The sequence below is a fragment of the Osmerus mordax genome, chromosome 1 (assembly GCF_038355195.1).
Source record: "Osmerus mordax isolate fOsmMor3 chromosome 1, fOsmMor3.pri, whole genome shotgun sequence".
Taxonomy (NCBI): Eukaryota; Metazoa; Chordata; class Actinopteri; order Osmeriformes; family Osmeridae; genus Osmerus; species Osmerus mordax.
Window position 1 is genome coordinate 13296563 of NC_090050.1, and position 24270 is coordinate 13320832.

The window sequence follows — 24270 nt, forward strand, 5'->3', positions numbered from 1 at the left end:
GAGCTGCAGAGAGCATCATGGGGTCTGGTCTGGCCCTGGGGGGAGGGCAGAGGTGAAGGCAGGATGGTGGGCGGTAATTAATTTACTGCTAGATTACACTGGATAACACCCATATCATTACAAAATTAGGCTGACAGTGGTCTTGGTGCAGAAGCTCTGTGGAGTGTGTCAGGCGGTGTGTGTGTGTGTGTCAGCCAGTGTGTGTGTGTACCCACACAATGAGGAGTGTTGTAGCCCAGGGGACTTGTATGAGAGGGAAATGATGGTTAATTACACACTAACAGATGTACACATGGGCAAGCGGCCTATTGAATAAATCATGGGAACAAATAGTGGGTAGAAACTCCATGATCCCCCGGCTGGTGGTGTTGCCACGTTGACTACAGCATGGACAGAAATACACGAGCTTCCCATGTCAATCATATTTCTACATGAGTGACCAAACTTATAATGACACTATATAATGAAAATGAAGTTACCTTTCAAAGCCTGTATCCATACAAATAGCAGTATCTAACTACATGTAACCATACAGTTCTCTGTCTTTAAATCTCTATGTAAAGGAGGGAGCGAGTGTTGTAGGCTGATGGTTAATGCGAGCCAGCTGTTGGAACTGCCACAGTAATCATTATTTGCTTGTGACTAAGGCTAGATAGCTATAGGCTAGACAACACACATGTATGTGAGTAGCTAATGGTTAGTGCTAATCGATAATGCTACAGGTTAATGTTAATTGTAAAACTTTTTGCAACAGTTTTGTTCAAACAGGAAAGTACTACAATTGATTAAAAGTGATGAAATCACGGTAGTAACTTAATCAATCCTTGTGTAAAATTACCAGGAAGAAAATATATATAGTAGGTTTTGTTTAACTGTGTATAATGATTTAAACAAAATCACTACCCTAACCCTGATAAGAGGAGTATTGTGGCATATAGTCCCAAGCCCAGGGGCTCAGTCAGGAGGGGCACAGTAGGGGAGGACGTGGGCACTCGGGAGTATTTGCTTGTGATGAAAAGTGGCGGCCGGCAGACTGCTCTGGCACATCATGGACGACGACAGATCCCGTCATCCCAGAGACGACTAATGTGCTCAAGACAAGCCTCTGGGAGGAAAAGTTTATCAACTGCTGTGCATTCCCCCCCCCCCCTCTCTCTCTCTCTCTCTCTCTCTCTCTCTCTCTCTCTCTCTCTCTCTCTCTCTCTATCTCTATCGCCTTCCTTCCCTCTCTCTCTTTCTTTCTTTCCCTCTCTCTCTCTCTCTCTCTCTCTCTCTCTCTCCTCTCTCTCTCTCTCTCTCTCTCTCTCTCTCTCTCTCTCTCTCTCTCTCTCTCTCTCTATCGCCTTCCTTCCCTCTCTCTCTCTCTCTCTCTCTCTCTCTCTCTTCTCTCTCTCTCTCTCTCTCTCTCTCTCTCTCTCTCTCTCTTTCTTTCTTTCCCTCTCTCTCTCTCTCTCTCTCTCTGTCTCTCTCTCTCTCTCTCTCTCTCTCTCTCTAGGCCTTTTGATTTTCATCAAAATGCAAAATGCTTGACCATTCCACAGGCGTTCCCTCTCCCTGTTCAAACTTTCAGTTGCCCCTTTTGTCCAGTTAATACCTTCATGTCTTTCACAGGCCCCTCACCCCCTCTCTCTCCCATCCCCTCCCCTCCACCCTCCCCCCCCCCCCCACCCCCACCCAGACAAGCCCTACTCCTCATTATATAGCAGGCTTCCACTCTAGTTCCCAAGATTAGGCAAATGAGGTCCAGAGCACTGTCTATGGACCCCAGACCCATCTGGAATCTTTTCAACCCGAGTCTGACCAACGAAGAAGCAAGAGAGCAGAACGGAAAATGATTTTATGGATTGTCTCGTACACTGCCACTTTCATAACTGTGTTTCAGTCTCTTAAAGAGCGAGCTTTAGATACCATCTAGTCTACTTCAATAGGTGTCCAGTGGAGTTGAAATTCCCACACACATGCATTCCTGCAGATAACAAAAGGATATTATTGAGCGCTCAAGCAAATCCTCGACGAAGGAATGGAAGCTCTTGAACAAAAAACAAATCTCAAATAGGCTCAAACACTCACAGGGAAGACAATGAGAGTTAAATCTGTTGCTTCCTCACTGTTCAAGGAGAACAGTGAGTCTCTCCAACATGGGCTATTGCTGTGATTACTTGTGGCCCTCAGGTTGCAGTAAAGGACTATGACTGGGGCCCAGTTCAAGGCGTAAACCTTGTTCTAATTACATCTTTCTGCAGGGCTGTGGATAACAGCACAATCACTTCATTGACCAGGAGCTCCGGGCCAGGGCAGGTAGGGAGTGATTGGTCGCCTCGACGTCCCTGGGTGTCAACCCACTTGCTCCCCAAGCGGCCCCGATAGAGGAGACTTGTGCAGGCTTGACTAGCGGGGGAGGGAGGAATGGGGTCTTAGATAAAACACTGTCATCATGAGTTATTTGGTTTGTCTCCCTGAGGGGCCTAGCCCTTTATGGTTTGTTGTGGTAGAACCTCCTGAATCTGCCCCTCCCCCCCCAGCATCCAATCGGTCCTGTCACAGCAGTCAGCTGATGGGGGGGTCAGGGGGATCAGGGGTAAAGCTCATGAGTCACCTCCTCTCTGGCCAGAGGCAGTGTGGCTGGTGCAGATATAGAGGGAGAGAAGGAGGGAGGTACAGGAAGTATCTCTTAACCCCCGATGCAGCACATGAATTCCAAAATTCCCAAAATAATTGAGAGAGAAAGTGAGACAGAGAGAGCGAAAAGGAGATGAGAGAGAGAAATTGAAAGAATGGAAAAGAGATCGATGCAGAGAAGTGTGTGGAGCAGCACTGTGGTGATGTGTAACATACGTGCTCACAAGGGATTTGGCCCGGCGCTGCCCCATGCAGTCATGTGTGGGAGAACCCCCTGAAGACTGACTCTCACACAGCAGACCATCCCACTACATCTATCATCTCAGATTTAAAAATCATTATAAGACGCCCTACTATCTGTGTCCTATTACACAAACACTCGTCTCTGCTTAGGAGAACCTTCCTTCTCACGTTCCCACAGGGTTCCTCCTCTCATTAAGGGAGAGGAGAGGGAGAGGGAGAGCTGAGGAGAGGAAAGGAGAGGGAAGGAGAGGAGAGGGAGAGTGGAGATGGAGCGGGAGAGGGAAGGAAAGGAAAGGAGAGGATAGGTAAGGTGAGGAGAATAAAATAGGAGAATAGAGTAGAGAAGAGAAGAGGGAGACTAAGCGTCTCTGCCCTCCTGTGTAATTCTACCTCCTTGACACTTGCTCTCCCCTCACTGTGAGTCTCACTTCAGTGTGAGCTATGCTAGATAAATAACTTAAGATAAAATAACAACATCTCTTCCGGCCTTGCGTGGATGAGCTTACAGGCTTTGTCTTCCATCATGGGATATGTGTGTGTGGAGACAGGTGTGTGTGTGTGTGTGTGTATGTGTGTTTCTGTGTATGTGTGTATGTGCGTGTGAAGAAGTAAGCGTGAAGACAGGAGGGAGAGTAGGGAGATCAAGAGATGGAGGATAAGTGATGTGTGGACACACAAACACATCCGATAAATCCGCCCACTCTGTTTACGCTGAGGGAGTTTATGTTTATGTCACAATTTATCTTTAAAACGTGATTTCACACAAGCTGAATCTGTCCTACAAACCCGCATGCAGGGGGTTGAGGGAGGGGGAGAGGGTTGTGGAGGGTGGGGGAGGTCGGGGGGGGTGGTGAGGGGAGGTTCTGCGACTGTTAAACAGGCGGGCCCATAACTATTCATCATCGGCTGTTATTGGTCAGATCTGGGCTGGAAGGCAGCCAGGACTGCACTTTGAGAGGAGAGAGGACACCTTTGCCTTTTAAACAGGCATAAATCCCCATGATAGGACTTAAATGCTTTCATTCTGTGGATACAGACTATTATGCCACATGAAGTGTAAAAAGAGGGGAAAAGAGGATCGCCACAGCACTCAGCCTCCATGCAGTCAATATTAGACTAAATGTGTGGAACTGTTTGGCAGGCCAGACCCTGGATATACAGCACTTTAGTCTCGAGTCTGCTCTGTTCATTTACTAAATATGTCAGCCCTGTCATAAACCTCTACAATAAAAAAAGCCAACCAGATTATGACCACTTTGTGTGTGTTTTGGGTCCTGTCTGTTTAAGCACATCATATTCATAAACTCCCACCTGCTTTTCAAAAGAACAGATGTGTGTGTGAGTGTGTGTGGGTGTGTGTGTGTGAGTGGGTATGTGTGTGGGTATGTGTGCGTTGTCATCTACTGTCGCCTCACATATTCATGCATTCATTCGACATCACACAAACTTGCACACAAACACTGCAGCCAGCAGAGACATCTGCATCAGCATTCTCCCAACGGCTGCCAGCTTTAGTCAAAGAGGAGAAAGAACAAAGAGGTAGAGGATGTACCAAACACTGGCCCCTCTGGAGAGAGAGAGGTAGAGAGAGGTAGAGCAACACTGGCACCTCACTGGAGAGAGAGAGAGAGAGAGAGAGAGAGCGAGAGAGAGAGAGAGAGAGAGAGAGAGAGAGAGAGAGAGAGAGAGAGAGAGAGAGAGAGAGTGAGAGAGAGAGAGAGAGAGAGAGAGGGAGCGAGGCAACAGCAGGGTCCCTCTCTCTGCCAAGGGCCTGGTTCTACCCCCCTGGGCCCAGGATACTGTCCCCACCACACCGCAGCCCTGCTTCTATCTCCTGTGAACCAGGATAAACACTCACCACGGACCACAGAGCAGGCGGAAGCGTTTGACCCCACACTGTGTCATAAACACACGCATGCATGCACGCACGTGCGCACACATACGCAGGTACTGTACACACACACACACACACTGTAAAGACACACGCGCATTCACACGCACACATAGACTGTACAAACACACACAGAAGCAGAGATACTGTACACACACACAGTCTCCCTCTTCTTCCTTTCCACATCCCCGACAGTACCTCGCTGTTAGACATCCCAGTGAAGAGATAGGTCAACAGCCACTCAAGACTCCCAGCGACTGAACACACCAGTCATGTCTTCCCTCCTCCCTAAGCAGCCAGACACAGTAGCTGTTTGTATCGTATACAGAGGATATACAGTGCCGCCATCTATAACTCACCAGTCTGAACTCCTCCCTGGGGCGTCCTCTCAGACAAACAACAACAGCATATCAGTTCACCTCTACATAACAAACAGGTCATTTATCTGTGTGTGGGTGTTTTTCCTGAGTGGCCATTGAGCAGAGCTCTTTGAGAGGCTGGGTGAGAGGGGTGGAGAGGACGACTGCTTATCTAGATGAGACCCGTGTCTGTCAGGTGTGGATGTGGCACGCATCAGGTGTGGATGTGGCACGCGACAGGTGTGGATGTGGCACGCATCAGGTGTGGATGTGGCACGCGTCAGGTGTGGATGAGGCACGCGACAGGTGTGGATGTGGCACGCGTCAGGTGTGGATGTGGCACGCGTCAGGTGTGGATGTGGCACGCGACAGGTGTGGATGTGGCACGCGACAGGTGTGGATGTGGCACGCGACAGGTGTGGATGTGGCACGCGTCAGGTGTGGATGTGGCACGCGTCAGGTGTGGATGTGGCACGCGACAGGTGTGGATGTGGCACGCGACAGGTGTGGATGTGGCACGCGTCAGGTGTGGATGTGGCAGGGTCAGGGTGACACGTCATCCACGGGGGTGACTAAATACACTGTCTGCCTGTCTGTCTAAGGTCTGTCTGCCAGTCTGCCTTACTGCCTGTCTGTCTGTCTGCTTATCTGCCTGCCTGCCTGCCTGCCTGCCTGCCTGCCTGCCTGTCTGTCAGTCTGCCTTCCAGCCTGCCTGCCTGCCTGTCTGTCTGTCTGCCTTCCTGTCTGTCTCTCTGTCTGCCTTCCTCTCTGTCTATCTGTCTGTCTGTCTATCTGTCTATCTGTCTGTCTGTCTATCTGTCTATCTGCATGTCTGTCCATTTCTGTATCCGTCTGTCGCTCCCTTCCTCAATCCCTCCATCATTCTGTCTTCTCCGGCAGCGCTCCGGCTCAGGGCAGGATAAAGAAGCCTGTCCCCATTGATGAAAGCAGTAGGAGATGAAATACCCACAGTCGATTACTGAGGATATTATATCTCCTACTGCTCTCATCAAACAAGAACATTGTGAAAGACTGTCTGTGTTTGTGTGTGCATGCAAAGGTGAATGAGTGTTTGTGTGTTTGGGTCCAGCAGCCCAGGATAGTACAAAGTGATCATTCTGTACAGCAGCGTTAATCCCCCGCCTACATTAAAGCACAGGCGACATGAAAGCGGCTCATCTCTGGAGAAGCGGGCCAGCGTTCTGTATGTGAGCCTGCCCCCCAGACACATCCCTCTGTAGGGTGGAGAACATGGAGAACTTAGGGAACATGATGGAGAACACACAAACTGGGAATTCTAGAGCTTTCTTTCTGGGAATCCTTGTGGGTTCTTTTGGGCCTGAGGAAATGCATACCCCATATTTGGTCCTGCTCACCACTCTCTATCTCGGTCTCTCATTTTCTCTTTCTCTCCTTCTCTCCCTCTCCTTCTCTCTCTCTCCTGCTCTCTCTCTCTCTCCTGCTCCCTCTCTCTCTCTCACATTCCTCCATCCTCCTCATCTCCACTAGATAAGTAGAGCAGTAGAACATGTTGGTGCTGTATTCCAGGCCAGTAGGCCAGAGTGCACCAGCTTGGTCTACAGGACACACACACCTCTAGGACACACACACACCTATAAGACACACACACACACCTCTGGGACACACACACACACCTGCCAAACACACAAACACACCTCCCCAACACACACATACAGCTCCCAAACACACACACACCCCTCAAGGACACACACACATACCCCTTCCGAACATACCCACACCTCCAGAACCGACATCCAGACCAGGACATAGCAACACACACACACACACACACACACACACATCCAGGACACAGCAACACACACACCTCTCAGGAACACCACTACTGTCCTTTATTTTAATCCAACATCTACACCAGTAAAACAGTGTTTTGAATTAAACTAGAATCCCAACCAGATATCTAAACATGCAGGTCACGGAGAGGTGATTATCCCAGGAGATGATGAGGAATCACTCCTAACTTCCTCTAATGATGGTGATGACACTGCAAACCCTGCATCTGTTTACAGTAACCAGTAATGACCTCACACCCCTGTTGAACTGTGTCCCCAGGAAGTGCACCAGCACACTGCTGACCTTCTCTCTTCGCTCTGTTGATCTTCCTCCTCTCTCTCTCTCTCTCTCTCTCTCTCTCTCTCTCTCTCTCTCTCTCTCTCTCTCTCTCTCTCTCTCTCTCTCTCTCTCTCTCTGTCTCTCTCTCTTTCTCTCTCTCTGCCTATGCTCTCCATCCTCTTTCTGCCTCCTCTCACCTTCTACCTCCCCTCCCTGTCTCCCTCTCTTTCTCCCTCCTCTTTATATCTCCCTCCTCTTCATCTCATTCCCCCTCTTTCCCTCTCCTTCCCCTCTCCCTGTCGTACGACTCTTCCTCTCTCTCCATCTTCTCTCTCTCTCTCCCTCACCTCTCTCTCCCTTCTCCGTCTCCATCTCCCTCTCTCTCTCTCTCTCTCTCTCGCTCTCTCTCTCTCTCTCTCTCTCTCTCTCTCTGTCTCTCTCTCTCTCTCTCCCTCCCTCCCCCTCTCCACTGGGAGTCATTATGGACTAGAGGGAGCCGTTCCAGCCAGCCTTCCATTCTAGACGCTGACTGCTCCATTCTTAATGAGTGGATGACAAGAAATTTAACCCCACACCTACTTAGGACCTCCATCCCTCCCTCCCACACACACACACACACACACAACTCACACAGACACCACACACACTCACACACACGCAGAAATGCACACAAGTCCAATATTGTGGGTCTGTGCAAGGCATTGTGCTGTCAAGCTTGACATGAAGAATGAGCATTATTAAATGCAGTGCTGACAGTGCAGTCAGATACATTACAAACACAGTCTTGCTCTCCAAAAATAATATTTGATTATTGTTTGGACTGAGAAAAACCTAGTTCCCAGAACTGGGTGTAATAGAGGACTGGGAGCGGAGTAGCTCCAGCTGAAAATGGGCAACTCCTTACCTACTGAGACGGAGAGAGAGAGAGATGGAGAGAGGGAGAAGGAAGGATAGAGAAAAAGAGAGCGAGAGAGAGAGAGAGAGAGGGGGGGGGACTAGGGAGGCACAGAAACACAAAGATCGCAGGCGGGACATGATATGTGGAGGAGGAGAGAGAGAGGAAGCAAGAGAAAGAGAGGGAGAACAAGAGAGATCAGGAAAAGGAGAGAGAGGTCATGAGCAGTGTGGAGGTGCAGTATACGCTCTGAAAGGTAACCGATGGATGCTACAAGGGAGAGAGAGTCATGGCAGGCTGGTTCTCTCAGCTCACAAGCGCAGCGCGTCACCTCCCAGTCACACACACACACAATGGCGTGTTTACGCGAGTCCCTCCATGCACACCACCTTCCTTAAAGATCCCGGGGACTGTGGCCTGACCCCCCCACCCCCACGCCCACATGCACAGGATACATGAAAGACATACAAAGGCGCAATTATCAACAGTGATGGCTTACCAAGGAGAAACCTTGGAAGAGAGAGACAGAGAGAGAGGGATAGTGAAAACTCCTGTGGTTTCATTAAACTGCCAAAAGTGTGGAGCACACACACACACACACAAAACACACACATACAAGCAGACAGATACAAACACCAACACGAAAAAACGCAAAGACACGCAAACGAGGACAGAGTCATTGAGGTGGGCAGAGAGACATCAGGCAACCTTCTTATCCTCCCGGGCTGTGGAGCTTCAACGTCAGCGAAGCCCTACGCAAAGGTGACTGGGACCCGTTGCTATAGCAACCCGGCACCGCACTGATTTAGTCAGTAATTAGGCGTTAAACTGATCTGACACAGAAAAAGAGACTGATGGTGAAACTGTGGTAGAGGGGGAGGTGGAGGAAGGAGGAGCGGACAAAAGGAGGAGGAGGAAGGAGGTGGAAAGAAGGGGGGGGGGGAAATGATGATGAGAAAAGCAGGAGAAAGGGAAAAGGGAAAGGATGCAGAAAAGGAGGCAGAGGGCAGGGGAGAACAAAGAGGAGGTTAGACTGTAGGAGGTAGGATGTAGAAGGTAGAGGTAGGAGGTAGGAGGTAGGAGGTAGGAGATAGGAGATAGAAGGTAGAAGCTAGGAGGTAGAAGGTAGGAAGGTATCTAGGAGGTAGGAAGGTATCTAGGAGGTAGGAGGTAGGAAGGTATCTAGGAGGTAGGATGTAAGAGATATAAGGTAGGTGGTAGAAGGTTAGAGGTAGAAGGTTGGAATTAGGAGATAGGAGCTTTGAGGTAGGAGGTAGAAGGTAGGAGGTAGGAGATAGGATGTGGAAGGTAAGAAGTAGGAGGTAGACAAAGGAGGTACCTCTACACTAAAGCAAGCCCTACAGAAAGCTGATAGGGCCTATAGTGCTGCATGGGCTTTTAACTAGTTTAGACGGCACAATAGCAGATTCAAAACAAGTTTAAGACTTCTGCATCAGACAAACAAGCTTCCATGAGAGCAGAAAGAACACCACCATTCAGAGGCCACAAAAGGACAGCCTTCACACGGCTCCCCGACTCTATGCAGAGTCAGTGGGGTATGCATGACAGACTCATGGAAAGAGGATGAAAACACAGCTGAGGGTCTGTCAGTGTTTTGGCTTCTAACAGGGAGCAGGACCCCTCATGCACCATTCATCCTCTCTGCAGGGGGGAAACTAGTGCTGCTCCGAACCACAGCCATCCTCAGTGGGTTGCTATGGACCAGAATACTCATCGAACCCCATAAGCCGAAGAAGAAGAAAGATGAGTTTGGGAGTGGTGAGACACAGGCTGCTTTGTGAAGGATTTCTGAACAGGCTGTAAGATACGCTTCCTCTGTCCCAGTGTTTCTCTTATGGACAGGTTTGGTCGATGGACTGGACGTGGTCTGCATCAGATATCACGTGAGTGTAAGTGAGTGTGTGTGTGCGTGTGTGTGTGTGTGTGAGTGTGTGTGTGTGTGAGTGTAAGTGAGTGTGTGTGTGTGTGTGTGTGTGTCCCAGCCCAGGCAGCCAACCGAAACGTACACACACAAGCCAACCACTGTCCCAGGGGGCATCACCAGGGGTTATTGTCCTATTTCCTTTTCCTGCCCCAAACGTTTTTGTTTTTTATTGACATAAACCCACCCATACACCCATAAAAGAAACATGCGGTCCTCATACACACTAAAGATTAGGAACCAGCCCGGCGTACGTAATCAGATTCCCAGCGTGTTTCGAGCATCTATTGATCAGTCCCTTGTGTTCTGCTCTGGGCTGCCCCAGAGGGCTGTGTCATCCAGCAGGAATGCTTTATTTCCCTGGAGGGGGAAGATGTAAACAGTGACACACAGGGCTGGTAAATAATGCATGCTGACTAAATGCAACCACGGGGGTGCTCGTGATTGAAGGGCCCCACACCTTTCCCAGAGACGTCTGGCAGCCTCGCTGGCGTGTCCCAAACCCCAGGAGGGGACGAGGGGTGAGGCCCTCCCCTGCTTCTCCAGGGGGGTGGAGGGATGAAGGGGGGCCGGAAGGGCTGGCAGACTGGAAGGTTGGAGGTTTGGAGGGAGAGAGGGTGCGTGGATTGGAGGAATGGATGGAGCGATGGATGGTGGGAGGGTTTTAGGGTTGAAGGTTTGGAAGGAATGAGGGATGGAGGTTTGGAGAGAGGGATAGAGGGATTTTTCCTCTGGGAGATTTATTTTTCCCTATAGCTCTCGCGTATCTAAAGCTCTTTCTGATCCTACAGTCATGCTAAAGCTCCATAAGCTATCCTTCTCTGGTGCTCCAGGGCAGGAAGACGTCTTCTGACAGCACATTAACCGCCTCGTCAAGGCCTCCTCTCATGCTCTACACACTCCTCTCTTCCTCCACAACAGCCTCTCCTCCTCCACATCCTCCTAGCCTTCTCACCCCCATTTCCTCTCCTCCTTGCGGCCCTCAGCGCCCACATCTGCTCCCTCCCGCCTGGTCGCCTGACCATGCGCAGCCCCTGAACTTGCACACGTGTTGCCCCAGAGCCACAGGCACAACCGTGGCTCCCTGACAGGTGTGATAAAGCCCTCGAATCGCTAGGCACCGATGAGGTCCTAGCAGGAAAAGTGACAGGTAAATGTGTTATTCAGGAGTGGCGTTTCGACCGCCTCTGCAGATCCCCCTATTTATATTTAGCATTAGCGTGTGTGTGTGTGTGTGTGGGGGGGGGGGGGGGCACAGATGGTGGGAGAGGGGGAGGACAATGGAGAGTGAAAAAGGGGAGGAGGAAAAGAAGGGTGGAGGTCTGTGTTTTCGTTGAGGAGGCTTAGGAGGAGAGGAGGACGACAATGGGGGAGGAAAGATGGAGGCCAGCGTGTTGTTTCAAAGTGCACAGCCTTGTGTTCGGAGAGGAGGACTTTCAGAAGAGCCCTCCAGCTACCCAACATGGAGTGGGAGCCACCATAATAGATTCACACACTTCTTTTGTCCAGTGGGAGGATTAGAAGATGCGATTCTCCAGATTTGCTGTGCATGAACACACTTGGAGTGGGTAAATACTTCCCCCTCCCCAACACTCTCTCTCTCGATCTCGAGTTCAAGAGCATTCACTCTCTGAAGAGAGCCCGCCTCAGAAAATGAATTTCAACTGGAGAGCCAATTACTCATCAATTAGCTTGGTCAGCGTTATTGTTTACGCAAACGTTTCTCAGCTGCGCCATGTTACAAGCTCCCGCCCCTCAGACTTCACAGCGTGAGGAGAGGCTTCCGGAAGGATACCCCCGCAGGTGATGCAGACACCTGAGCTTCTGAACATAACACCTACTCCAGGTGAAATGGGGATGGTGGAAGGGAGAGGAGAAGTGGGGGAGGGCAGGGAGGGCTGGTGTGTGAGGTAGGATTACCAACATGTTCAGACATTAGAGTGCCCTCGTGTCAACGATCCTTGAGGACGCAAACCACAAACCAGCGCGACACTTCACTCCAAACCCACCTCGCACCGTAAAACCCTTCCAGCCCGGTCTAACCAGGTGTGGGTGCGTGTGTGTCTGTGCGTGTGTGTGTGTGTGTGTGTGTGACGCTAAGAAGACCCAAACAAGTGGCGACTGGGACAGACAGCAGAGAGGGAGTTTGGTGAACAGGATGTCGGTTTAAAGGGCAACTCTGGGCTGAGCCGGTGTTCGCACCTCATCTACCCTAATCCTGCTGCACGCCTCTGATTTCCATGCTAATACCATAATACCAAGAGCCTTGTTGAGGAACCCTGCAGGGCTGAGTCAGTCACAGAAGAGGAGAGAGAAGAAAAGGAGAGAGAGGGAAGAACAGAGAGAGAGGGTGGGGGAGAAAGAGAGAGAGAATGAGAGAGAGGGTGGGGGAGAAAGAGAGAGAGAATGAGAGAGAGGGTGGGGGAGAAAGAGAGAGAGAGAGAATGAGAGAGAGGGTGGGAGAGGAAGAGAGAGAGAGAGAATGAGAGAGAGGGTGGGAGAGGAAGAGAGAGAGAATGAGAGAGAGGGTGGGAGAGGAAGAGAGAGAGAATGAGAGAGGGTGGGAGAGGAAGAGAGAGAGAGAGAGAGAGAATGAGAGAGAGGGTGGGAGAGGAAGAGAGAGAGAGACAGAATGAGAGAGAGGGTGGGAGAGGAAGAGAGAGAGAGAGAATGAGAGAGAGGGTGGGAGAGGAAGAGAGAGAGAATGAGAGAGAGGGTGGGGGAGAAAGAGAGAGAGAGAATGAGAGAGAGGGTGGGAGAGGAAGAGAGAGAGAGAGAATGAGAGAGAGGGTGGGAGAGGAAGAGAGAGAGAGAGAATGAGAGAGAGGGTGGGGGAGGAAGAGAGAGAGAGAGAATGAGAGAGAGGGTGGGAGAGGAAGAGAGAGAGAATGAGAGAGGGTGGGGGAGAAAGAGAGAGAGAGAGAATGAGAGAGAGGGTGGGAGAGGAAGAGAGAGAGAGAGAATGAGAGAGAGGGTGGGAGAGGAAGAGAGAGAGAGGGTGGGAGAGGAAGAGAGAGAGAGAATGAAAGAGAGGGTGGGAGAGGAAGAGAGAGAGAGAGAGAATGAGAGAGAGAGAGGGTGGGAGAGGAGGAGAGAGAGAACGAGAGAGAGAGGGTGGGAGGGAGGGAGAGGAAGAGGGGATAAGGGAAGAAAAACAGAGCAGGAGATGGAGAGCAATAGAGAAAGAGAGAGAGGTACGGGAGAGAGAGACGGTGTGCGTGTGTGTGCGAGAGTGAGCGTTTACACGTGTGTGTGCGCGTGTGCGTATGTCTAAGAGACGGCATAGTGTGTACATTACAACGGCAATGTGTTGAACACACACACCCGTGCGTCTACACACACACACACAAACACCAAAATCTTTTCCGTCGGAAGGAAAACCACGGAGTGATTCTCCTCGTGGTTTTCTATTTCGAAAAAGTAGGCCAGCCCGCCATAAACAGGCAAAACCAGGAGAACGACACTTGGACATGTTCCACTGGCGTGTTGGTTTTATATGGCGCTGTGGGTTCAGTCACATGACAGACATGCGTTTCCATGGACGCCCCTGAGGTGGTGCAGCGTGTTGGGATGGAGGGAAAACTCCTTGTGGAGAAAGGGCCCAGGTTTACCTTGGCCCCGCCTTCTCTCACTCTCAGACTCGTCTCATTCCTCTTACCTGACAGCGGGGTGGGTGGGTGGTTGGTTGGGTGAGGGAACAGCCAGGAGGGAGGGAGGGGGAAAGGAGAGGTGGGGATGAGACGGTGGGATGGTTGGGTGGGAGCAGGTGGGCGGGCCGGCCGGCCGGGCGGGCGAGCGAGCGAGCGGAGGGGGTCTGGTCCTACCTATGCCATCACTCACCACAGTGGAGCCCAGAGAGACGTTTGAGCTGCCAGACTCATACACGCACACACACACACACACACATACACAAAAACAAGTCCCTGCTCACACACACACACACATACATACACAAAAACAGGTCCCTGCTCACACACAAACACACACACAAGCCCCCTGCTTGCATGCACAGACATACACGCACACACACACGCATGCATACACACACACGTACACACATGGACAGGGGCAAGCAGCTAATCCCAAACATGTTTTTTCAATCATTCCAACAGGCAGCTTTCTGACAGCCAGTCCATCAGGGAACATAGAGGCACCACATGCAGATCTTAGGCCTGCCTGTCTGTCTCCACTGCCTGTCTGTCTCCACTGCCTGTCTGACACTGCCTGTCTGTTTCCACTGCCTGTCTGTCTGTCTGTCTGTCTGTCTGCACTGCCTGTCTGTCTGTCTGTCTGCACTGCCTGTCTGTCTACACTGCCTGTCTGACACTGCCTGTCTGTTTCCACTGCCTGTCTGTCTGTCTGTCTGTCTGTCTCCACTGCCTGTCTGTCTGTCTGTCTGTCTGTCTGTCTGCACTGCCTGTCTGTCTACACTGCCTGTCTGTCTGCTTTATGTCAGCCTGCCAGCTTGCCTGTCTATCTGTCTGTTTGTCTGTCTGATAGCCTGCCTGCCTGCTTGCCTGTCTGTCTAACCATCTGAAACACAATACCACAGAGAAGGACACAGACAAAGTAATCAAACAGAGGTTTATTCTATCGTTAGAAGTGCAGTGAGGCTGTTTGCATCTGTGACATCAGGTTGGATAAGCAGTAGTTATTTAAGTTCCATATGCTCTATTTGGATAATAGCACATGTTAAATCAATACAATGTAAATATAAATGTATAGATACCTGTGATAGCGAGCTGGAGAGAAGCTTCTACGACCAATTGGAAAGCTACAGAACTTCTCTGTCCTTTGAAAAGCATGAAGTCTGCCTTTGTCTGTAGTTTTGGATTACTAAACTGCATCGCTGCCATAAACAGTGGCATCCTTTATGAGTTTGGGATTAGAAGTTATATAAGCATATATATATATATATATATATATATATATATATATACACAAGTGTCAAAAAATTCCTTTTTGTTAGCGATCCATCATTTGTCAGCTTTCTCCAGGAACATTTCCTCATCATTCGTCAACCTGCGAGCAGCTATTGTTATCTCTGGAGTGATGTGATGCATTGTGGGTATGTGCGAGGGTGTGAAGCACAAAGAGGGACAGCTATAGCGCTGATATCCACGCCGGCTAGCCTTATCTGCAGATGAAAATGCTATTTGCGCCGCATGAATAATAACGTTATACACGTTTAAGCATATCATATGACTTATTCATTTCTGTGAACGGTCTCAGCTGGGCCCCTGCATTGATTTCACAGCCACAGCAGGTCTACAGAAATTCTCTATTGGTTTCCCAGCTGCCCTCGCAAATGATCCGGTGTGATTACTATCTATAAAGACCTGCCCGGGGAAGGCATGGAAAACCCTCATCCTCACTCTTCCAGGTCTGTCTGTGTGTGTGACTGTGTGTGTGACTGTGTGTGTGTGTGTGTGTGTGGGGGGGGGGGGGATTGTGTGCATGTGACTGTGTGTGTAAGTGTGGGTTGTGCGTGTGTGTCTACAGTATGTACGTGAGTGTGTGTCTTTCTCTGTGTGTGTAACAAATGTGTGTCTGCGTGTGTGTGTTTACAGTGTGCGATTGTGTGTGGGTGTGTGTGTGTATCCTGTGCTTCTGTTTCAGTGAGCAGTGTTACATCATCGATGCAGCCCTCCCGGACATCGTTTTCACCGCCCCCAGGGGACACACATCACCGCAGGCCTGGCCTCGCTCACATGGTGGGCGTGTGTCGCGGGGGTTGGATTCCCCCATCTGAAATCTTAACAGGACAGGAATGAGAGTAAAATAACTTTGAGGACGGGGGCCTGGAACAAGAGGAAGACATGGTTTTACAGTGTAAACGTGGGCTCTTAAAACCCAGACCCTGTCTGTCACTCTGCCCCATGCTGAGTTTGCTTAGTGAAGGGCTATTATGCAAATGAAGTGCTTGCTGAGCCTGACTGGGGAACGTATCATTGAAGCTATTAAAAGAGAAAATGTAATAACCCTTCATTGAGGTGACTCCATTAAACGTTCCTGAAGGTGTAATCCCATGCTAAACTAAGCCTATTGATTAGGGCTTTAATCCACTGTGGATTGATGTCCAGGGGGCTACAGGACGCTTGGCTGGAACACTCCATGAATACCCAACCAGAATATATCCAACTGCCAACGCATTGTACAGTTGTGTCATTCTAATGTCTTCCACTAACCAAATAATCCTTTGATTTTCATGTTGATACTGTGGCGCTTTACAAAGGTCAGTTGCTGTTGTTGTCCTGATTACACAGCGAGCGAAAAAAGAAAGAAATAGAGAGAGAGAAAATACTAGAACCCGCTCCTTAAGCCTCAAAGCGAACCGCTTGCTAAAGTCCGTCACACCCCACCTGCCACCCCCTGGTAATCTGAAAGCCCCCGTGGTTTTACAGCGCCTAAGTCTGAGCTCTGAGCACCCCCACCCTCCCCCTCCCCCCCCACCTCCTGCCCCTGGCCAGCCCGGAGTAATTGGACTACAGCCGATTAAGCGCGGAGCAGTGGTGCTGTTCCCCTTCTGTTGTGGTGACCCCTTGCCTTTTAGACTGGTTATCTCTTAACCCTCCATTTTTCCCTGCACTTCATATCTCAGCTTCTGCATGGCTGACCCTGCCTTTTAATCTCCCAGGTTATCAAAATGGCCCCTGACTGTTTCTGTGTGGGTTTTCTGTGCAGCACAACGCGCTGTGTCGACCCATTATAAACCTAAAAGACTGTTTGGCCCAAAGCTAACTGGGTCAAAACCTTGTGATGGCATAAACGCTGCGTTTCTCCAGGCTGACTGAAGTGTGGCTACATTTGAGCCTCTTTAGCCACTGACGGGGTCGTGCCAATTGATTTATCGCTGTATCTGAATTAATCTGAGAACAACAAACGATTAGCCCTGGGATCGGTGAATGGAATCACAGCCAAGGGCAGAATCGCTCTCTTAATGCCTCTGTGCTGCGCTAATGCAATTAAATGCGATTTGACACCTCTGATATAAGAGTTATTCATCAAAATCCCTTTGATCTCGCTACCTTTTGAAGGTCTTGTCCATAGATAATTTCTGTCAATCGTAATCTTTCTTTCCTTATATTATATATTATAAACGAACGTCTGTTATTTCAATACTTATATAACTTTCCGAATTGAATTACAACCTTTTCTGAAATAAACAGCTCCAGACTCCTTTGCTCTTCCCCACTACTCTGCTCCTCTCAACCTCTCCAGATAGATAAACAGAGAGAGAGAAAGAGAGAGAGAGAAATCTTGAAAAACTGCTTAATTTAGAGAGATGGGGAGAAAGAAAAAAAGAAAAAGAAAGAAAGAAAGAGAGAGAGACAGAGAGAGAGAGAGAGAGAGAGAGGGGGGGGGGGGGCTTGTGTCCTGTGTGTCAGTGTGCCTCTGGAGTGGAGGCAGAAACAGCCAGCCCTGCTGAGGCCATTAGTACCGACGGAGGCTGAAATCGGTCAGATCAGCTGCAGCTTCAGGAAAGCTACAGGGAGCCAGCCACCGCTGAGGTGGATAGGGACCACGCCACACAGAGGGGGACAGAGAGAGAGAGAGAGAGAGAGAGAGAGAGAGAGGAAGGGGGGAGGATGAAAGTCATATGTCATTTGGTCCACAGTTGCAGCCCAGAGCAAAGCAGAACAGAATAGAGCAAAGCACAATAAAGCAGAACAGATTTGAGCAGAGCAGAAAAGAACATAGCAGAGTAGAGCAGAAGAGAGTAGAGAGGAGTAGAAAAGAGTAGTGCAGAGCAGAATAGAGTAGAATAGAGTAGAATAGAGTTGAATAGAGTAGAATAGAGTAGAATAGAGTAGAATAGAGTAGAATAGAGTAGAATAGAGCAGAGTAGAGTAGAATCGAATAGAATATAGTAGAGCAGAATCGAATAGAGTGGAGTAGAATAGAGCAGAGTAGAGCAGAGGTTCAGGTGGAAAAGGTTTCCCTTTGTAATGCAGATGACAACGCAATCAGGGCCCCTTTGTCTCGGCCCGGTGGGCTGTGGTCCCGGGACATTGAGAAGCAGACACTAATCCGCTGGGTTTGTGTTCTCTGGGCGTGCTCAGAAAGGCAGCACCACAGTACCTGGGGTGTGTGTGGATGGGGGTCTCACACACGAGGTCTGACCTCTCTCAGGCTAGACGCCCCCCCCTCCCTCCTCCTCTTTCTCCTCCTCCTCCTTGGTCCTTTTCCTTCCATGCCTTCTTCCGACTTCTCAATGGCGGTTGGTTTCAAGACGGTTTCTGGCAACACAGGAACTAAGCCGTTCGTGCTTTTGAAATATGCATTAGAAGACGCATGGCAACAATGAAGGTGTTCATAATCTCGAGCGCTTGATCAAGTGTTTTGCACATGTGACACACTGATGGTTTGGAATTAGCCAGTCAGGCTCACGCTGTAATTAAGGCGTTCGAGCTGATTGGTGGGAATGGACAACGTAGGATGTGGAAGCCAAAGGGGAGTGAAAGGTAATCAGAGATCTGCAACGTGGGATTACGACAAACAATACTCTCAAATTACACCCTCCACGCTCACAGTGTTATTGTATCAGTGCTAAACTAAACCCACATACTGTACTCTTCTGAGGTGGCTGGCTTTCCTTATTGAGTTATGCAGTTAGACCTCTTATTAAATCAACTCTTAACGTCTCCTCAAACTTGATTAGCTCTTTGTAACATTCTGTAACTGCCGGACAGCTGCACTGCTGTGACACCAGACAGCTTGTCAGGGTGCAGAGCGTTGAAGAAAGAGTTGAGCCTGTCCACGGCCATACAATGCGTGCTATAAGGCGTTTACGTCAAGCTTGAAAGTTGTAAGACAATGGTTTAAATCACCTTGGTCACAGATTCTCAGTTTAGTCAGGCAATTTTTGCGGCAACACGCTGAAACAATTATAGCCTTAGGATAGAACAACACAGCTATCCTGTGGCTTTTTTCAAGAAGAAAACGGACTCAAGTGATCATTTAGACAAGCTGTATTAGCATAATACATAGGTGCTCAATTGTTCAGCTTTTTCCGGAGCACAGTCGCTCCAGTGTAGCATAAAAAACTGGTTATGGTGAAATCCTACACACGGACCATTGGGAAATTGATATGGAGGTCTCTCTGGTGAACAGAGCTTGTGTTGTGCACACCGGACCCCTACGAGGAACTCCTCACTGACAGCGTGGATGTGAGCTTGAACACCGCTGCAGTACTGAGCCATCACTAGTACCCCTAGCTTCTGTCATGACATTCCCCTCAGTCCACTCACCAAGGAGGGACTCCGAAAACTTTAATGGAAAAAAGAACCAGCTAAGAGAATTCAGGAAGAGGAAACGTTGGCATGAGCTCGCCGAGCTTGTGCGGTCACCTGGTCTGGCTACCCATTATGTGAGCACGGGCACTGAACCACCTCTGGTGCTCATGGGACCTGTTAGACTTTAACGAAGGATAGAGCACAGTGGTCGCATGAGGGTTGTTTAGAGAGTCTGAGGTTTCATGTGACGACGGAACTCTGTCACAGCTCTCACAGAACGGAAGATATGCAAGACTAATATACAGGTCTTTTTACTGTATAGACATCAAAGTACAAGTATATTAGTGGACTAACTTAAATGATTTATATTTATATTAAAATACCATGAGACAAAAAGAATCGGGCTGGTAAGACAAAACTGTGTTTTTAAATGTAGTTGTCAAGATTTACTTTATAAAGTTTTATTTGGAAAATTACATATAAATGAATTTAAATATATATTACACTTTTTCCTAATTATCTGTGTCCTTTTTAATGTATCAGTCTTGTATAATGATTTAGTGGAAACACAGAAGGTCCAACTAACATAGGACCACCAACCACTCTGCTATAAAAACATGTTCACTTTGATCACTTTGAACTACCAACACAAAACTGCAACTATTTATATGTCACTTCGGAGAAGTGCTAAATGGCACGTGAATGAATTTATTCATTAATACATGAATTCATAAATATTAAATCAGTACTAGCAGAGATGAATGCCAGTATTCTGAAGATTCTATTCATCTTCATTACTTTGATATTGAAACATTACTTAAATAACACATGACTATATTTGTATATTTTATCAAAGCCGACTTAATGTAACAACTGACTGCCTTGATGTGACAGAGGGATGGCGTTGTGACCATCGGCTGCGGAGAGAGGCCCGGCTACAGGACAGAAACAAAAGATGGCCGGCTCAAACTGCAGCCGCAATGAGGTCACACCACACCAAGAGGGGACGAGGGAGTTAGTTACTGGAGAAACTCACATACACCCCCCCACCCCCACATACACACACACACATTCAACCACCACAACCCCCCCTCCCCTTCACGACTCCTCAGCAAGCAACCTCTCCGAGCCCCACCAGCGATAACCCCCCTCCCTGATCTCAACGTCAAGGTAGCTCGTGGATGTCCCCGAAATGTGACACCCATCCTGAAGTGAAACAACTGGTACCAGCACTAATTGAAATTTTGCATGCAAAGTGACAATGCCTGGGCCCTGGGCAGCCGGGATTAGAGGCTGAATAGAGGCAGATTCTTTGTGAAAGCCCACAGTGGTGGTTGGCGTCCACACGAGATCCCCGCATCTGCTCTCCCGCTCGACTGAGAAAACACTAGATTGTGTACAGCCACTCATTTTACCTTCATTTAATCCTGTTTCGGAGATCGGCCCTCCCCCCTTCCGCCCCCAACTCCTACTGCCTTTTGTTACCCCGATAAAAACCATAACACAGTATCCATGTTAGGATAACACGTCTATCTGGGGCTCCACACTGTAGCACTGTACACACAGGCCTCCTCCTGTTACATCTGAAAGCAGCCCACTCAAACTTGGCAGACATTTCAAAAGCATTAAGGACTGGTAGTTTCATGCCCCAAACAACTGTTATCTACGTGTAGTAGACAAACGCTTAGGAAATCTCATAATTGAATTTGTTTGTGGAGGAAGACTTCTCTTTTATATAGCAGCACTGAACAACGAGTCCTCTTTCAGATCGGCTACAAACCAGAATCTTTGGCAATCGTAAGGAGAATACACACAAAACACATTGTACGGTAGAAAAAAAGCACAAGACTACAAAAGCAATGAATCTGGAGAAGGCAGCACTTGAAGTCTACATTACATAGTCTGAGCAGCTGCTCCAAAATATAATCTCAACTAGAAAGATATTATTGAGTGAATTGTCTTTACACAGAAGTCATAAAACAACATCAATTTCAAAGCAGCGTTTCCTTGGTGATAAAACTATTCCTGTCATAGTTTCTGTGACAGACACTCTCAAGTCTTGTCGTTGTCAAAGGAGTGCAGCTGGTCCCACACCTGTGGCTATGACCCAGGTAAACAAACCAATAGGTAAACAAACAGACATGTCTGACACCACAGGTTTAATAAGACTTCCCCGCCAGAGCTCTGATTCCGATAATGTATCTTACAGAGACTTGCCTGCTCTCATTAATTACCACTGAGAGACTTTTCACATTGACTGGGAGGGGGCCTGTGTGTACTCTCCTCACCAATCTCCCAACGACTCAGCCGTGGATTTGTTCGTTAATGAACTAACCAACGTAACGCTTCGGAGAACGAGTCTTAAGAGTTAACTAATGCATCCCAGGTGGTTTGGTATTATGATTGTGTGGTAAAAGGGAGCCGTGCCCTATCCTTGCCCTCTTGGTCTGAAGGGTGGACGTGGGTTCGGCACACACTTTGCCTGCCATACCGGCAACAAAACGTAGTCAAAGCTGAATTTTACACAAAAATGCCGGTATTATATACAGAAAGAAAGCATAGAAAGGGAGACCAATTTTAAAGGATGTCATTACTTCAAGCACCGTGAACCTTCGATAACAATCGAAACTGTGACGGCGCAACCATCGTCAGGGCAGCCATTTTCTTTTCTGTGTGACCTCGTAGCCATCAACACTATTCACTGCATCACTACTCCCTGTTGCGTGTTGTTTTTCGGATTAGGGCGGCAGTGACCTCTTTTTCAACTCTTGATTTTTCATACGTAGCCCTCTCCTGCTTATTCATTGGGCGATAGGCTGGGGTGACAGGAAGGGGAGGATGGCTCTCTTCTCTGTACTCCGAGTGAGTCTGGGCTGAGGGTGAACCGCCACGATGTTCAACTGTATATTGAATACTTTGAAATGCGTTTTGAAATCTACATGATAAAGATCAAAAGAGTGGGTGATACATCTGTCACAGAATAGAAATTGATTAGATTACGGATCATATTTTGTCTAAAATGGGATGAAACCCATTGTGTTCCACACAACGATTAGTCTGAAAGTACAGTATGTCGTAGACAAGGGAGTTTGGAACCAGGATAGCATTATAAGGTGTGCTGAACCAGGTCTAACCATGTCCCTCTGAGTCAAAAGGCCTGTCCTCTGCATACTATCATTACACACTGAGCCAACGTAGAGCTAAAGTAGCACGAGTTCTCCTGAAGGGAACAAAACAGTTCCATTGATGGCTCCGGTAAACACAATCCCTGTCTGTCACTGAGAGTGAAATATAGCCCTCTCTTTCAAGGCTCTTTTAATATCTTTTGCAGTCTCACAAGGAGGTCACGTCATATTGCCACGTTTACATTCCAGAGACTGCAAAAAGCAGAATTCCACTCAAAGCAATTGCTTTAGAGACATCAGGCTGCTTTTGTTTTGCACTTCATTGTACACTACATGGTTAACTCTCTCTAGGGCCTAAAAACTGTTGTTTTGAGAGAAGAACATCACTAACCTCTGGCAACAGCCACTTTTCCACGTTAACCCTGTCACTCCGTACCATCCACAGGATAATCGTGGAGCTGTAAGTCCCCGTTTTTCAACAGATACTTGCTCATTAGTCTTAGTGCATAGCGGATTTACCTCCAAAATGAAAAGAAATTGCATTCCCAAAAACTCCTGTACATAGAATACATGCTTTAATTACATTTTTAATTAAGCACAGACGCACCAAAAATGTGGGTGTAATTATCCAGTAATAATAATAATAATGATATTCAGATAATGATAATGCTAATTGTTACTACACAATACAAAATGTAATTATATATTGTAATATAGTGTGTATTGAATTGTACAAATTGCTGCATAAATCATTGGGACCAAATCTGTAGAATATATCTGATATATTGTATATTTTTTTATGGGCCAAATGTAATAGTTGCATGGTTTTGTTTTTTTATTTTATTAATTTAGGATGGGTTATAAACTTTGATCAAGATTGGTTGTATATACTATTACAAATCAATTTACATTATTAATAATCAAATAATACCATCGACAACATATTTTTTATAGCCTACTATAATACAAGGAGAATATTTGGTTGGTTGTATCTTCATGAAATTAATGAAGTTCATGAAGAAAAGAAATATATAATACATATAAGGTCAAGAACCGTGCTATACAAACTGGCCCAACCAATTGACACAGGCCTACGCTCAAGAACCGTTTATTAACAGTTTAGGACCAATTAAATTGACTACATTTGACTAGCTTGTAGGCTACTGCAGAAGCTTCGCCCATTTTAACCAGTGTAAATTAGGCATGCAGGCTTGTGCATCAGACATGGATACTCATATTCACTATTATAAATGTATAGGCTACATTTTAATTATTGTAATTGCCTACAGTATGTACTCAATGCTTATACATTTTAAGAATGGCAATGTTGTTCAATGCAGTTGTAAATATATATGTAGATATATATTCAATTTCTCATGTGCAATTTAATATAGGGGATATTAAATTCACAGTGGGTTTTTGACCTGTAAAAGGTCGAGGGCGTATTGGCCGACTCTATTCAACCTGCTCAATAAGAGACTGGGCCGTGGAGGTCTCCCGCATCTTTTGTAGCAATCAGTCTCTAGAGTATTACACATTAATTGCGGTTTAGAATCGAAACGTAGGTTATTCACAAGATAACATTAACTTTGACAAAAGCGAGAAGTTCAAATCTCTGGAACCGCTAAGGTCTCTTTACTATCGAACCTGTTTTGAGAACCAACGTTAACATACGACAACAACAAAAAGCCCGCACGCTCAGGCTGAAAACTCATCACAATTTGCTCGCACTTCAGTCTTCCGTGCCCCAGTGATTTGCGGTGCGTTCCGAAGACGCAGCGCACAGAATCATCACACCATCGAGAGGCTCGATGCAACAAAATGCAATACCGTGTTGTCTGTGAAATTATTCCCAGCTAATGTGACAGT

The 24270-nt window shown here is 47.8% G+C and overlaps 1 protein-coding gene across 1 annotated transcript in view; it reads right to left on the reverse strand.

The window, feature by feature from the left end:
• The window catches only part of ephb2b (eph receptor B2b), a 110724-nt gene that overhangs the window by 85936 nt on the left and 518 nt on the right, over positions 1–24270 (reverse strand).